Here is a 17,134-nt window from a genome sequence, read left to right on the forward strand (position 1 = left end):
TCTCATTAAGAGACCTCTACAACCCAGGACATGGACAGGACTTCCTCTCAAGATAACTCCTCCTGAAGACAAGCTTGTAGACATAAGTTATAAAACACAGGAAGAAATACAAAGCAAAAAGGGAAAGTCCAAAGACTTTCCCAAAGTAGGAGCATTTATGCTTCATAGTATATATTGTTAAGTAGATTTTCAAGTGAGTATTTTAATTGTACAAAGAGAAAGAAGGATATGTAAATAAAACTTTTCAAAATGTACAGAAAAAATAAGAATATGCTGACTTAAAAATGAACCAACTAGAAACTTCTAAAAGTAAAAGATATAGAGGAGGAAACAGGCTAAACAATAGACTAGACCCAGGTGAAGAAATCATTCTTGAATTGGAATACAATCTAAGTAAATCATCCAGAACACAGCATGGACAGAAAAAGAAGTGGGAAGTATGAAAAAGAAGTTAGGAATATGACAGCTAGATTGAAAAGCTCTAACATATGTTTAATAGGTGCTTTAGAATGAAAGACTAAAGAGACCAGGGAAGAGAAACCTTTGAGGAGAATTTTCCAGATTTGAAAAAAAGTTAGGGGATGTCAGATGAAAATACATAAAACTATCAATCATCAAGAACAAACAGAAAATCATGGAAGCTACAAGAGAGAAAAGATACATTACCTGAAAAGGATCAACAATAAGACTAATAGCATGCATCTCTTCAGCAACAAGATGTGCCAGAGACAGTGGCTGAATGTCTCAAAAATGATGAAAGAAAATAATTGTCAGTCTAGAATTCTATATCCAGCTTAACTACAAGAATTTGGAGGAAATAAAAGTATTTTCAGACATACAAAGACAAGAAAATAACTTCCCATAGACCTTCACTGTAAAACCTACTGAAGGATACACTTTAATAAAAGGAAAATGAGTAGGCTACATAAAGCCAAGGTGAACAAAAAAATGAGAAAGGAAGGAAAGAGGGAAGGAGAAAAGGGAGGAAGGAAGGAAGGAAGGAAGGAAGGAAGGAAGGAAGGAAGGAAGACAGTTGTCATAAGTTGGTGGGGAAATATAAACTTAAAAAAAAAAAAAAAAACCTCCCAATCCAGAAAACCTCTCCATAAAGATAGAAGAGAAAGAAAAAAAAAAAAACTTATTGAATAAGTATTAAACAAGAACATGAGGCTGATCACAGGCAAAGAGCTAGAGGTTGCAAAGACAGAAGAAAATCTTACTTTTTTTATATAGCTAAGTAGACATAGCCCCCTATATTCATGTTTACAAGATTAAATTGCTAAGTTTATTTTGTCTTTTTGATTGTAAATAGGGTTTGCCATTTGGAGTCAGAGGACAGCCGAAGTCAGGCCCACTTTCTCCCAGGTTACCAGCCCCTGGATTCCAGAGGCAATTTGTCTTTGAAGGCCTATCTGGTAACTCCAAATTCATACCTTGAAGTGATTAGCCTCTCCCCTTTCTCCAAAAGCCATTCAAGTTTAAAAGTTCAAATTTGTGTGTTCAACTAATGTTCAAAGCAGTTATGATTAGTAGTCAGGAGATGATGGTCCCTCGTCCTGATGGTGCACTAATGATTTGTGAGGACTCAAGCAAGTCATTTCATCTTTCTGGTCTGAATGCAAAATGAGGGAGTGAGGCTAAATGAGTTCACAGATCCCTCAACTCTCAGTCTGTGGGCCTCTATTTAGGACAAGCTCGATTTGGCTGTGTGTGATAGACTCCTTTTTCCTGTTCTTGAAGGGCTTTGGAGTTAGTTCCGTCCTGGAGAACAGAGCTCCTTTCAGACAAAATGCAAATAATAAACATGAGAGAGAATAAACGAGCAGCTGCCACCTATTCACCCCACTGGGAGAAGGCCAAGTGCTGAGAAGGCAAGGTCACAGACTCTAGCCTGATGCCAGAATAAGATGCTAAGGTTTGCAGAGAAAAACACTAGGACATCAAACCCTAAAAGTTATTGCCTTAAAACAACAACCATTTTATTTGCTCACAATTCTGTGGGTCTACACCAGCCCTATATTTAGCTAAAATCTGTTGGTTTTGCCTGAAGTCTATCACACAGCTCAACCATCTAAGAGCGCACCTGAGCTAGGTGGCCTAAGACAGCATAAGTCACATGTCTGAAATTTGGTATTGTCTGCTGGGTGGTCGTGTGTTCCCAGCCGGCTAATCAAAACTTCTTCATTTGACAGCAGCTCTCACCAAGAGGGTGAAAGCACAAGGCCCTCATAGGGCCTCTTGAGGCATCACTTTGAATGTTGAACTTCCCATATCATTTCCTGCATTCTACCCATCAAGCAAGCCACAGGTCAGCCCAGATTTAAGGGGGAGGAGAAACATACTCCACCAATGGACATAAGTGGCAGAGATGTATTGCATGGGGGAGGGAGTGAGGGCATGGGAGGGATATTGCAACCATCCTTGTAAACTAACGTCCACACTCATCACAGGCAGCATCTCTAGCCCAGCATGAAGTACACACCCAGTAAACACTTGTTCAAAGGATGTATGTCTTTAGTTGCAAAGGCTATGGGTCCTTCCCTCTCCTAGGAGAAAGTAACAGTGATATAAATTAGATGTCTTACTGGTGAAGAAGCAGTTGAGTTACTGTTGAGTACAAATTCTAGTGCACATGACTGGGGGTAGTGGGTATATTTCTTCTTCAGCTTTCAATGTGATTGTCATTTTCCTCTGTTCTGTGTATCTAACATATACTGACATGGAATGCTGACCCCATAAAAACCCCTTTATAATGATAGTTATAGTTCCAAAAGAGAAATACTACAGGTGAGATTTGATTACCATAGATTTCACCCTGGCAAATAAGATATGCATTGTTCTCTTTATTACTCTCTTATCTTCATAAGTGGAAAAATTATCCAATCATTCCAATCAAATTCAACAATGTATGTGATGCCTATTTAGTGCCAAGAATATAGTCCCTGGAAATAAAGAAGACATAAAAAGGTGTGTGCCTCCTTCCCCATGCTTGACCCCACCCAGTCAAAGGTTTCATTAGATCTGGAGGTGCAGAATGTTTCCTGCTGTTCTTACTATTGCAGCCTCAAGAATGATATCCAGCAGGATGGGCTGCCCCAGCTATCCTGCCTTCAAAATGAAAAGTTACAAGCACACTCGTGGTGCATTTGAATTTGCATATGCTATTCCTTCTGAATGAAATACCTTTCTCCTCTTTTCAGCTCAACCCAGTGTTTTCTCCTCTTAAACTACACTCTACCCCAGCCAGGTGACTGGTCATCTATCTCCCAGGCTCTTCATTCCCCTGGGTATGGCTCATTTGTATACCCATCACACCTACTGTTTTGTTGGTGTACGTGCCCATCTCTTCCAGGAATTTGAGCCTCCTGAGAGCACATAGTTTCTTACTTATCTCTAAAACACTATGCAAATACTTGATAAACGTTTGATAAATGATTTCAGAAATGAGCAAAAGAAGGAACAAATGGATAACAAGTTGAAGAGCAGTAGATAACTTGTGCTAACATTCTGAGGCCCACAGCGCAAGCTGACCTGTAACTCTCATTCAAAACAACAGAACTCATTCCCCTTTGTTTCTGCCTCCTTCACTTTTCTTCCTCTAACATGATACAAATTAAAAAATTCATCGTCAATTTCTGTATGTTACTCTCAAGGGACCAGAGATAATGACTTTCTATAAAAAGATAGCTGTTGTTGACTTTGCATGATTTTTTTTTTTAACCAAGAGTTTACATTTCATGTTTAAATACCAAAATTATCTCTTCTCAGGCTACATAGCAATGTTATCTCCTTTTTTGACAATAGCTGTTGGGTTTACTTCAATCAAAATGGAGGTGTAACTGCCTTGGAACCCCAGTAAGCATTCTGGTGAGCTTTTTTAATCAGACACAAAATCTCTAGGGAGAACTGTGCTAAGTCATGGTTCTACCACCCCTGCCACAACTATGCTGGGGAAAAGGCAGCTGGGGAAATCATGTTAAGTCTCTCAACATGGCAGCCACAAGGCACAAAATTGAGGTGACTGACCCCTGGTTTAGTCATCCTTACCAGTGAATGTGTGCCACACCAGAGCTGGGGTAATAAAAGAATCCAGTGAAAACAACCCAAAATATAATAAATCTCCAATAATATGATTTTGTCTAAAGTAATAATATGGTAGCATTAGGAAATAATGTCTTCGATAATCTAACCATGAAAAGTTCCTGAAATTCTTGAGGGCAGACTTTACTACATCCCCGTTTATGTCATCATTCTCAAACATGACTAGACACACACAGAATAAATTAGATACCTAATTCATGTTCATAGCTGAGATAGGAATATATGAGTCAGAAGTTATTTGGAACCTAAGTCCAAAAGTCACAGCTAATGAAATCATAAAACTTAGACCAGAATTTGTTGGTTGCTATAAGATCTTATATTATGGAGTATGTGCAGGAATGAAATGCAATGAAAAATACAAAAAACAAACAACAACAACAACAACAATAACAACAAAAACCACATAGAACCGAATGAAAGCAAACAGCAAAATTTCAAAGAAGTACTCATCAAAGGTAATCCTTCTGTGGTTCTCCTAAGCAATTTCTCTTCTTTCATTGAACTTGATCTCTCCTAGTACAATAATAAATATGTGAGGAATTAGTAACAATGGTGGTTCTCAAACCTCACGATCTCAGTTACCTAGAGTGTTTTTTAAATATACATATTCCCATTCCCTTTTCAGATGCTCTGAATAAGAATATCCTGGAATCTCCCAGGAGTCTGCATTTTTCAATCTCCCCAGGTAATTCTCTTGATCAGCCACTCTTAGCAATCTTTGCTCTAAATCAGTGACTAAAACAAAACAAAACAAAAAAACCTCATCAACTTAAAGGTGCATGGTTATGGCCTGACTTGTGTTCTCCCAAAATTTGTATGTTGAGGTCCTAGCCTCAGGATCTCAAAATGTGACTGTATTTGGATATGGGGTCTTTAAAGAGGCAATTAAGTTAAAGTTAGGTCATTAGGGTGGATCTTAATCCAATATTGCTTGTAAAAAGAAGAAATTAGGACACAGAGAGGTACAGAGGGAAGACCATGTGAAAACAGACAGCATATGTCCATCTACAAGCCCAGAAGAGGGGCCTCAGAAGAAACCAACTCTGCCAGCACCTTGATCTCAGGCTTCTAGCCTCCAGAACTGTAAGAAAGTAAATTTCTGTTGGTTAAGCCACCTAATCTTGGGTACTGTGATACTGCAGCCTTATCAACTAATATGTGTACTTTCTATTGTTAATTTGTCAAGTGGCAAATATGAATGACAAGACATTATGTAAAGGGGGCCCTGTGTAATTAAGAAACATTATATTACATTTCAAAGGAAAAAACAGTCCTACTGAAATAGCTAATTGTTAAATTTCAGTTCTATTTAACTTCAGCAGGAAAACAAGTTGCTGAGGGAGAAGGGAGAGAAAAAAGAACAGAAAAGAGTCCAAGAGAGAAAGGGAATAACAAAGAGCTGGGAAAATAGGATAAAGAGGGGGCATTCAGGAAAATGCAAACTATAACCCTTAAGGGTTGAACTATAATACAACAAATGACATTATGACATTATTATGAAACACAGAAGGGGAACGGTGAACCTGCATACTCACAAACACCCGTAAAGGTCATAATGAAATTTGTCTCTGAATCTTTCCTAGTCAGAGAGCAAAATTTAATTTCCTTCTTTCGTGTATCAACAACCATTTATAGTCTACCTACTACATATCAGGCACTTAGATACAGACTGGCTAGGCAAAGATGATCAACACAGGAGCTGTACCACCTAAGAATGACAGTCTAGAAAAAAAAGAGTTCCAGGACATCTTCAAGGTCCAATCCCAAGAAGACACACTTAAACTTCCTTTGAGAGATCTTAGGTTTGGGGCACATGGGTAGCTCAGTCAGTTGCACGTCTGACACTTGATTTTGGCTCAGGTCATGATCTCATGGTTTGTGGGATCAAGCCCTATGTTGGGCTCTGTGCTGAGAGCATGGAGCCCGCTTGAGATTCTCTCTCTCCTCTCACTCTCTGCCCCTCTCTCATTCATGCACATGCATGTGCACATGCTCTCTCTCTCTCTCTCAAAATAAATAAACATTTTTTAAAAGGGAGAGATCTTAGGTTCTTCAGTTCTTTATCATTTTGCAGAGCTCCCAGATTTCCAGGAAGGGAATCCACAGCTAATTCTTGTACCCCAGGGGTGGATATATTTCTGATACCTGTGTCCCTTGTGGGCTGTGATCAGGAACTGTACTTCTCTGGCATCCTGACTCTAGAACAGGGTCATGCACATAGTAGGTGCTCAATAAATAGTGAATTAATTAATTAATGGGTTAAACAATAAAATCTTTCAATTCTAGGAACCCTCCTAGCTAGTCTGGTACACACCCACCTTCCCCTGTGCCCTAGATCCTTTCCAGAAGTAGCTTTGCCTTCGTTTTACAGAGTCTCCTAGAAGAGTCCACATAAGGTGATTTGAGGAAATATAATTAAAAACAAAATCTCCCCGGGACTTCTGGGTGGCTCAGTCAGTTGAGCATCTGAGTCTTGATTTCGGCGCAGGTTATGATCCCCGGGTCATGGGATTAAGCCCCACATCAGGCTCTGGGCTGAGTGTGAAGACTGCTTAGTATTCTCTCTCTCTCTGTCTCTCTCTCCTTTTCTCTCTCTCTCTCCTTCTGCCCCTCTCCACCACTCACAAACTCTATCTCTCAAAAATAAAATAAAATGAAAAATGTTAAAAAAAAAAAAAGAAACAGAAAAAAACAAAATCTCCTCCAAACCTAGAAAACCTCCCCACAAAGGGAAGAAAGAAAGAAAACAATTTTATTATTGCATAAACATTAAACCAGAATGTGATGCTCATCACAGGCAATTCGCTAAAGAGATTGCAAAGACAGAAGAAAATCTTTCATATAGCTAAGTAGATACTATCCACTCCATCAAGTTTTCAAGACAGAATTGCTAATTTTCTCATATCTTTATGACTAAAGGTAGAGTTTGCCATTTGAAGTCAGGGAACAGTTGTAATTAGGCCCATCTTGCCCCAGGAAACCAGGAGATAAGGCTTTACTTTCTTTGATGATTACGTTTCAAAGAGATGGGCTCCCTGGGGCCCACGAGGGAAACATTCCTGAGCAGTAAGACTGACAAGAGGCTTATTTAATAACATTTGAACTTATAGGATCAAGGTGGCTTAGTCCTCCTGGAAGCCTGTGCTTATCAAAGTCTCCTTTGGTCAGCCTGCCCACACACAGAAGCAGCCCCAGGGACCACAAGTGTTCTGTTAACCAGGTCTCTTGTGGTCCTACACCCTAAGCCTGGTTCTTGGGGCAGAAAGGTGAAACCTCTTTCTGAAGAACTACTTGGTAACATCTTTTGACCTTGATCTTTAAGCAGCATCTCACTTACAGCCCAGATTTTGAAGTTAGACAGACTTATGCTAAAAGTCATGCTCTATCATCTATGTTGTCTGATCTTGAACTGATTGATCAATTTTTCCAAAACAGTGTCTTTATCTGTAAAATGGAGATAATACCTTCCACACAGAGCACATAAGAAGACTTATTAATTACTCTTACTACTAGTATTGAAGCAAGAGATTATAGAGGTTTAGCATGCATGCTCTGAACTTGATGTCTGGCTTTCATCCCAGATCCACTTTAGGCAAAGTTACTTATCCCTTTCCTCAGTTTCCTCACAGATAAAGTACTCAGAGAGTGGCTAGCCCATATAAGAACATCATAAATGTTAGCAAGTAGCTTGTACTTCTCACTAGTGTTGCCAAGGTGCCAAAGCAGACCTCCCATCTTGTTCCTTTCTCTGTCTTCTACTTGTCTCTTGACCTTCACCTCCCTCTGCTGTACAGGAGTGAAGAAAGAGTATTAGTCTGATATTCCACTGCTCTTTCAAGCAGTCCTTTACATCTGTAATTAGGTAGAACTCCTTGAATTTCAGTGTCTCTAGACAAATTATTATCCAGATTAAACCCATATAAAAGCAAATGGAAATAATTTGAAAACCTAAAGAAGCACAAAATCCCAAATTGCTGTAAGAGAAGACCTCTGGTTTTCATCTTTTCTAATACTTATTGCCTTTCTTCTTTATCTTTCTTTTCTTGGCAGTTTCTGAATTAAAATGAGAAAACCTTAGCCTTTCATGCCTATTTAATACCTATTTAACAATTTACATCACTTTTAACAGAGCCAACTATATCCCAGCAGGAGAATTACTACTAACTGCTATCCAAAATATGTAACAGTCTTTCTTCTTTCCTATTACTAAGTTGAGATCAGATCTGGGGGCAAAGTTCAGTAAAATAAATAACACTAATCAAGTCCACTGATAAACAAGAGTGTTAGTTGAAGACTATCTTTAAACATCTATTTTTAACTGACAAGATGCAAGCCATACATTCTAGTTGAAACTAAGCATAAATCAAAACCCTAATGCCTTTTGCAGTGTCTACTGAGATGGGAATTAACTGTCTCTCCATCTAAAAAATAATGCAGTGTTCTAGATCCAGTAGTGTTAACTGCCAGGTCTCAGGCTCTTCATTTGTTGAATAATCATGATTAAAACTGATTTGGGCAAATAATAAGCCAGGACTTGGGGTGGGAGTAAATAATGAACATCATTTTTGGCACTATAGTCCAAAGGAACATTTTGATCTTTCACTTTTCAACCAGCTGTGTTTGTGTCCACCTTCTGAGACTGGCCTCACGGAGATTTTGATCCTATAAATGCTATTCACCTACCGTGAGCCAACCAATTAAACTCTTGGACCTCAAATTTCTGTATCTATAAATTATAGATCATGGTACTGTAATGAACTGAATGTTTGTGCCTTCCCCCCACCCCACTGAAATAAATGTGTTGAAACCCTAATCCTGGTGTGATGGTATTTGGAGGTGGGACCTTTGGGAGATAATTAGGGTATGAAGGCAGATCTCTCATGAATGGGATTAGTGCTCTTATAAGAAGAGGTCAGAGAGCTAGCTCTCTTTCTACCATGTTAAAATACACGGAGAAATCAGCTAGAAAAGAACTTCACCAGACCCCTACCATATATATATATATATATATATATATATATATATATATATATATATATATATATATATGTCACACACACACACATATACATATATAATGGAGTATTACTCAGCAATCAAAAAGAATGAAATCTTGCCATTTGCAACTACGTGGATGGAACTGGAGGGTATTATGCTACGTGAAATTAGTCAGAGAAAGACACAAATCATATGACTTCACTCATATGAGAACTTTAAGATACAAAACAGATAAACATAAGGGAAGAGAAGCAAAAATAATATAAAAACAGGGAGGGGGACAAAACATAAGAGACTCTTAAATATGGAGAATAAACAGAAGGCTACTGGAGGGGTTGTGGGAGGGGGGATGGGCTAAATGGGTAAGGGGAATTAAGGAATCTACTCCTGAAATCATTGTTGCACTATATGCTAACTAACTTGGATGTAAATTTTAAAAATAAATTAAATAACAAGAAAAGAACCCTACCATGGTAAAACCTTGATCTCTTGCCTTCCAGCTTCCAGAACTGTGTGAGAAATACATTTCTGCTGTTTGTAAGCTGCCTGGTCTATGGTACTTTATAGAAGCCTGAGTTGACTGTGACAGATACCTTCCTCATAAGGTTATTTGGGAGACTGAATGCGACAGTGTGTATAAACCCTGTGTTCCTAATCATTATGGCCCTTAGGCTGTGATCCATAGCCTACACTCTATAAATATTCCTTCCCTTCTTCTTTCCCCTCCAGTCAAAGGATCTACTTGTCAGACCACAGATTAAAATATCTTCTCAAACCCCCAGGGAAATAATTTATTTATTTTTTTTTTTTTAATTTTTTTTTCAACGTTTATTTATTTTTGGGAGAGAGACAGAGCATGAACGGGGGAGGGGCAGAGAGAGAGGGAGACACAGAATCCGAAGCAGGCTCCAGGCTCTGAGCCATCAGCCCAGAGCCCGACGCGGGGCTCGAACTCACGGACCGCGAGATCGTGACCTGGCTGAAGTCGGACGCTTAACCGACTGCGCCACCCAGGTGCCCCAATAATTTATTTTTTTAAAAGCTTATTTATTTATTTTGAGAGAGGCAGTGTAAGCGGGGGAGGGACAGAGAGAGCGGGAGAGAGAGAAGCAGGCTCCAAATTGCCCGCGCACAGCCTAACTCAGGGCTTGAATTCACAAACCGGAAGATCATGACCTGAGCCAAAACCAAAAGTCCACTGTTTAACCAACTGAATCACCCAGCACTGCCACAGGGAAATGATTTAATGCCAACTCATTCTTCAAGCCCAACTTTATCCTACTTCCTCCATGGTCCTGTTCATCCCACACTGAAGCCATCCTCCTTTCTCTGAATCCCACTAAAGCTGTTATTTTTGTACCATTCATAGTAAGTGGGCACATTCTGCTGATAATGCATTTTTGCTTAGTTCTTCCTCTGCCTCCATTACTAGATACTTGAAAGTTTATTTGGTCTAACATGGTGCCTTAGTCAAAATGTGCTTATCTGCCTCTGAGTTCCTCTGAAAGCTAACCCTGAGGCAATCCTGGGTTAGTCAGATTATTGGGAAGATGATCCCAATTTCTTCGGATTTCCACAAGTGGGGAAAGTAAAGTAGGGAAGGGAGGAATGCTAATAAATGCATCAATGAGCTGGTTGCCACTGTGGGCAGGTAGGTCCCGCTGAGGACCCTCTGAGAAGCCCCCTCCAGAATTATTCCACCAAAGGACAGCAAAGCTAGAGTATTGATTTACTGACTTTCACCCCTTATTGGCTGACTCGGGAACATTAATTTCCAGCAGTACTGCATGTGAGCTGAACAAACTCTGATTGCAGGGAGAATCAAAGAGACAGGGACCCTTAAGGTGAGAAGTTGCCAGTGTGCATAAGAGCTGTCTGCTATGGCAGCAGGTGAACTCAGGGACAAGGCATCCATACCATCTGCTATAGTGCTCAATAAAAATCTAGTTGGTATTGAATAAATGGAAAAAATAAACACTGCCTATATCTTAATACAAACTCACCTACCTAAAAAAAAGTTACACATAGTTTTTAAGCCACTATTCTATTTAATCTACTTTATATAGAATGTTCTGAGGTCCAATTCTGGAGTGTTCTAGAATAGAGGTCATGGATATTTTGTTCTCTGATTCTGTTTGGGATACTGTCAGAGTCTCTGAGCATTGTAAAAGACAAAGAGGAATATGGAAGCTAACGGCTATCAAGAACATTTCTCAACCACTTCCCAAATATTCTTTACAAAATGTACAGCGACTTATCCAGATCCAAACAGTAAGTCAGCTCCTACTGACTAGAAAAACAACTTGGAATTTCTCAAGTTTTCCAAAAGCCCAATCAAGTGAGACAAGCAATTAACCACTCATACAGCCTACATCCTTGACTCTCCATCATATTTTCTTTCCTCCTACAAATACCATGACTTTATGTTTCCACAGAGCTGCTGTTCCAGGAGCCCAGGGGATGGTACAAACAACTCCATGATTCTAAATAGCTTCTCTTTATCCTTCACTACTTTCCTCAAACACTGTGGGTGGTAAATATAGAAGCCAACAATTTTTGTGCCAATCTGTAATATTTTTAATCAGGCCACACCATTCACACAGAAATTTCTTAGAGGAATGTCAACATTTACATCTTACATTTTTCTACTTGATAAGATTAGTCTAAAATCAACTAATAAATAAATGTAAAAGTAGTAATAAAACAGAGCTGTTTATTAATTTTTATCAATTCCAGTCCTCTTGTTTTGTAATATCTCTGTTTAATGTCCTAAATTAGAGCAAATATTCTCAGATCAAGCTCAGAGCCTTAAAGACACATTAAAATTTGACCAGGGCTTAGCATAGACCCCTGCTTACTATGAGGCCTTGAATAAACATAAGTAACTCTGGGAAAATTGTATAAATTCTCAAAATTGACTTGAAACCCGAGATGACCATCTTTAAAGCTACTATTCTGGGGCAAAATAAAAATGTAAATAGTTTGCTCAGGATTACACTTTTAAATTAATCATGTTTGAACTGTTTCTTTTGCTTTATTACTTTTTAACTTTATTATGGTTCTAAGCTAAGAGGAGATCATTTTATTCAGTTAAGCTGTGATTTCCTGCCAGTTTTATTCACAAAAATAAAACTGCCTGATTAATGCCAAATATTCTCAGTACCCATGCTTTATGACTACTTTCAAAAAACCGAACTTTCAAAGTCACATGAAAACCAAAAAGGCTCTGGCAAAGAGCTTACTAACTGCACCTTTTCCCTGGCTATGTTTTTAAGAAACAGAAGAAAGAGGGAGGGGGAGCAGAGAGCACAAAGAGGTAAAAATAAAAACAAGCAATGTGTATATACCAGTTGCACACCTAGGCTGGCCTTAGGGCTATGAAGGCAGGAGTGTAGAACGGTCCTCAGCAACCAAGAGGATCTTTGGAAGTGCTTGAAAACAGAAGTCACGGCCACCAACAAGAAATGTGTTCACAGCTGCTGTGGGGAGAAAACAGCAAATACCTCACTGAATACACTCAGACACTTCAGACATACAGACTTTTCTACCCTGTGGGATCTTTGCTTCCTCCTGACCATACCAACCTCCAGGACGGCCCACTTAGAAATCAATAACTCAGTCACCCATAAGTAATTGACTCTTTTGAAGAGACCAAGCTAGGTGCTTGGGAAGGCAAAGTAGAAGTTTCTGTCCTTGCTCTCAAAGCAACTACATCCTAGCTGGGGACATGGCTGATGTGTTCAGAGAGAGACAATAAACACCTCCAAGCAATCCCACCCTGTCAGACTCCCAGACCCAACATAGCTTGGAGCAGAGGGGCAGAGCCAGTTGCTCAGGGAAACTTTTCTAACCTCTGGGGAAAGACTGGATGCCTGTTTTTCATCATTTACTTTCTCTGAGCTTCCATTTCCTTATCATGAGTAACACAGCATGTCATGAGAGCTTTTTTATACAGTTGGTGGTATAGTGTAAGTACTAACTAAACAGTTATTTTCGTCACTATTATTGTTGTTGTTATTATTAAGTAATATCTTCTAGAGGAAGATCTTCCGGAAAGGCAGGACAATGCTTTGTGAGTCCCACCCTGGAACTGAAATGCACTTCTCTATTATTATCAATAGTACTTATGGACACTAAATACTTTGTGAATTAAATGGATGTTTATTATCTACCATCAATCTATAACTGTCACAGATAACATTCTTTGACACACTGAAGCTGAGTTCCCAAAAAGTCAACATTATGCACGGCAGGCAGATGAACAACAGACATTTGGAAACCATCCTGTCTATAATAGTGTCCACTAGAGGGTAACAGAAGAAGATTGATGAACCAGGCAATGTATGTTCAGATCAAAGTCACCCAGTGGAGGGGGTTTGTATTATGCAAGCCCCACACTACTCCCAAGCCAAGAACCTGGTTCAGTGACTGCAGCTTACAGCCTTACTTTTCTTTGCATGAAGAAGCCTCTGGGCTGCTTAGAGGAGGAAACATTCTCTAATTTCTCTGCCCTGAGAAGCCACCTTCTCATAGGCCTCACAAAGGGAAGTTGCTTCCACTAGTCAGTCAATGGTATTAAAAAAAAAAAAAAAAAAAGGTAGGAGGAGAGAATTTCAGTGATATAGGTACTCATAATTCTGCTAGTAAAATGGCAGTTTTTGGAGCAATAATGCCTTTTTAATGTTGAGGATTTTTTAAATGTTTATTTATTTTTGAGAAAGAGAGAGAGAGACAGAATGTGAGTGGGGTAGGGGCAGAGAGAGAGGGAGACACAGAATCCAAAGGAGGCTCCAGGCTCTGAGCCGTCAGCACAGAGCCCGATGCAGGGCTCAAAACCATGTGTGAGATCATGATCTGAGCCAAAGTCGGAGGCTTAATGCTTAACCGACTGAGCCACCCAGGTGCCTAAGGATATTTTAAATATATGAATTACCTTCATGAAAAAGTTGTAAAAATAACAAACAATAAATCACTATGGAATACTCAAAAAAATATTCTAATTGTCCTGGAGAAGGCACCTTCCTTTAATTAGTACAGAAAATATCAGCCATTTTGGTATGATGAACAAGTACTCTGGGATTCAGAGGAGGGTGGGATTCCAGGGTGGCTGGGCCACCTCCAGGAAGGTATCATAAAAGGCACAGGGTTTGGGGCTCCTGGATGGCTTAGTTGGTTAAGCATCCGACTTCTGCTCAGGTCATAATCTCAAGGTTTGTGAGTTCAAACCTCGCACTGGGCGGGCTCTGTGCTGACAGCTCAGAGCCTGGAGCCTGCTTTGGATTCTGTCTCCTGCTCTCTGTGCCCCTCCCCAACTCGTGCTCTTTCTCTCTCTCTCTCAAAAATAAACATTAAAAAAAAAAAAAAGGCACAGGGTTTGGACTAAGCCCTGAGATATGGTTTGTATTCAGCAAGGCGGAGAAGAGGAAGGGCCGGACTGAGAGAAGGAACAAGCAGAATGGAAGTTCTGCAGCCTTTCCTAAAGCCTTGCCCAAAAAGCATCATTTCTATTAATCATAAATGAAGGCATGTACCTTAGTAATACAGTTCGGTCTTAATATTTGACATACACTGGGCTGTGTACACCTGTCTAAAACATCCATCTATATCAAGATATACAGACTGAGAGGTTAGAGAACTTGCATAACTGTTTTTGATGAAAATCCAGAGCTATGAGACACTGAGAGCACACAGATACGTACTAAAAACTTCTGTCCATTCAGGGCAGAAAGACACATAGCCAAGTGAACCATTTGACCCAAATCTAAAAATGACTCATAGGATTTTGTTGTATCTTTCATAACTGAATTAAAAAAGGCTCAGGCCTATCATTCCCCGCTTTGTCCATGACCTCCATAGGATCTCCAGATTCGGGCTCTTTACATATGGATGGATGATGGAGTTCTGGCCTCTAAATGCTGGAGTAACAAACCCCTAAACTGCCCAAAGCCCTAAGTTGTCTTTACACACCTCCTCCCATTTCTATTCTACTTCTTCCCCAAAAGTAATGCCAGCCCAAGTAATTCTGCCAACCCCGTAACCCTCTCCTGACCTGCGCCACAAGCCTTTAGCAGCCTAAGCCAGGCTGGGACTTCCAAGAGCTACTCCCAACATTTCTCTCCCTTCTTCCTTTTGAGGTCAGGGCCTTGGCCACCCACCGTCATCTTTAAGACAATGGATTCTCCCATACAATTTTACTCAAAAGGTATGGATTATGCAGCATTCCACTTCATTCCTCTCTACTGCTCCACCATTAGCCCAATTTTATTTATGCATCCATTGAACTCATTAAGCAATGACTATGTGCAAGCTACTCTGCTTGGCATCCTGGGAAATATGAGGCAATCTAAGAATCCAAAACAGCTGCCCTTAGGGAATTCACACTCTGGTGGGATTTGGGAAAACATTAAAAATGACAAGGGTCTAAAAGAGTAGGGGCAGGTAGGGAAAGATCAGAGGCAGAGGGACAGGAGGGCAGAGTGGATTCTTCTGGAATAGCTATTTCACCAGCCCATTGGTAATGCTAAAGTGGGGAGGCATCCCGCCAAGTTGTACTTGTCCTTGTGCTGAAAGAAAGCTTAAGAATTTCTAACCAGGAGGGTCTTCGGTGTAGACACTGATTAGGGACTGGCTTAAGCTGCTGCACACACCATTGGACTTAGATTGTAACTTATTTTAGGTCACTTGTGGGGGTTGATGGAGAAGTGAGGGGCAGACTGAGACCCTGTGACAAGCCATCCTGTGTGGCCTCCACAAAGTAATTTCATGAACAAAAAAGTCCCTCTACAGGACAGGAAAATCCCTGTTACTCTTACTTTTCTTGGGAAAGAAGCATCAAATCCAAATAAGTCTGAATACTTCCCCAACTCTGAGTTGAAAGACAGAATTTAGGTTTGGTAAAATTTGAAGCTTTCTTTAAATTGGAATTCAACATGGCATTGGGGCTGATTTCTACAGACCCAAGTGACCATTACAGCAGAAAAAATGTGGCCATTAAAATAAATACAAAATTGATATTACATATACAAAAGAACATTAAGTGGAAAACAGTAATAAAATAGAAAACAGAATGAACTTCCCAATTAGAGTCCCTGAGAAAAAAATATGCCCTGAGAGGGACCAGGAGTCATATAATTAGGTGGCCCTTTAAGTTTATGGATTTGTTTCTCCTGTGAAGCATTTAATAATAATATGGAACTCACAATCTTCATGAGCCAAACTCTTTCCTCAATGCACAGGGATACCAGCTTGAAGGAAAGCAGCCAGAGGACAATGAGCCACCTGAGAGAATGAACAGCTCTAGAAACATGACTCAAACAGTCATACCAGATTTAAATTGAATTGACATTTGGCTAAATTCTCCCCACTAGTGTTTAGGGGATTGGGTAGAATAGAAGATCACTTACAGTCAAATAAATAAATGAAATTTCTGTGCATCCCGAGTTGTGTTGTGAATTAACAATTTCTGACCTCTTAGATCTTAATGATGAAAAACAGAACTCAAAACCTGTGACATAATTCTGCCCAAGGCCTGATGCCAAACATCTTTCAGATCAGGTGTCCCTTCATGGTTATAATGAATGCAGCTATGCCCCCTTGGCCATTCCTATGGTAACTATGGCACCCTGGTTTCTGATGGTTCACTGCTGCCAAGGATCTCTCTTGCTTCAGTGCCCCAGCATCTTCACTGCAAGCCTAACTCTGTAACCACCTCTCCTAGCATCAGCCCCAGCCTACAGGGGAGGCAACTACTGAACTTCTAGTGGACTGAGTTCCCCTCTCACCAGTACGTACCCTGATGGCCTTCATGAATGGAGTGTCCTCTGGGTCCTCCCATAGAACCTTTGTGGGTATTCAGGCCTCATATATCCACTTTGGCATGCCCAGTTCCCACAACCTTCTAATCTCTTTCCCTACCACCTGCCATTGCAACTCAGGCATTTCAACTTCAGTCAACATAGACAGTTACTTTCCTCAGGATTCTCAAAGCTACTCTAGAAGTGAGTTTGCCCCATCCTTCAGAGGCCTTGCCAGGATG

The 17,134-nt window shown here is 40.1% G+C and overlaps 1 long non-coding RNA gene across 1 annotated transcript in view; it reads right to left on the reverse strand.

Moving 5' to 3' along the window:
- The window catches only part of LOC123608688, a 158,889-nt gene that overhangs the window by 138,979 nt on the left and 2,776 nt on the right, over nt 1-17,134 (reverse strand). The window contains exon 2 of the long non-coding RNA XR_006717382.1: nt 12,458-12,578. This is a non-coding gene — a long non-coding RNA (uncharacterized LOC123608688). The remainder of the gene's footprint in view (nt 1-12,457; nt 12,579-17,134) is intronic.

The sequence above is a fragment of the Leopardus geoffroyi genome, chromosome B2, assembly GCF_018350155.1.
Source record: "Leopardus geoffroyi isolate Oge1 chromosome B2, O.geoffroyi_Oge1_pat1.0, whole genome shotgun sequence".
NCBI lineage: Eukaryota > Metazoa > Chordata > Mammalia > Carnivora > Felidae > Leopardus > Leopardus geoffroyi.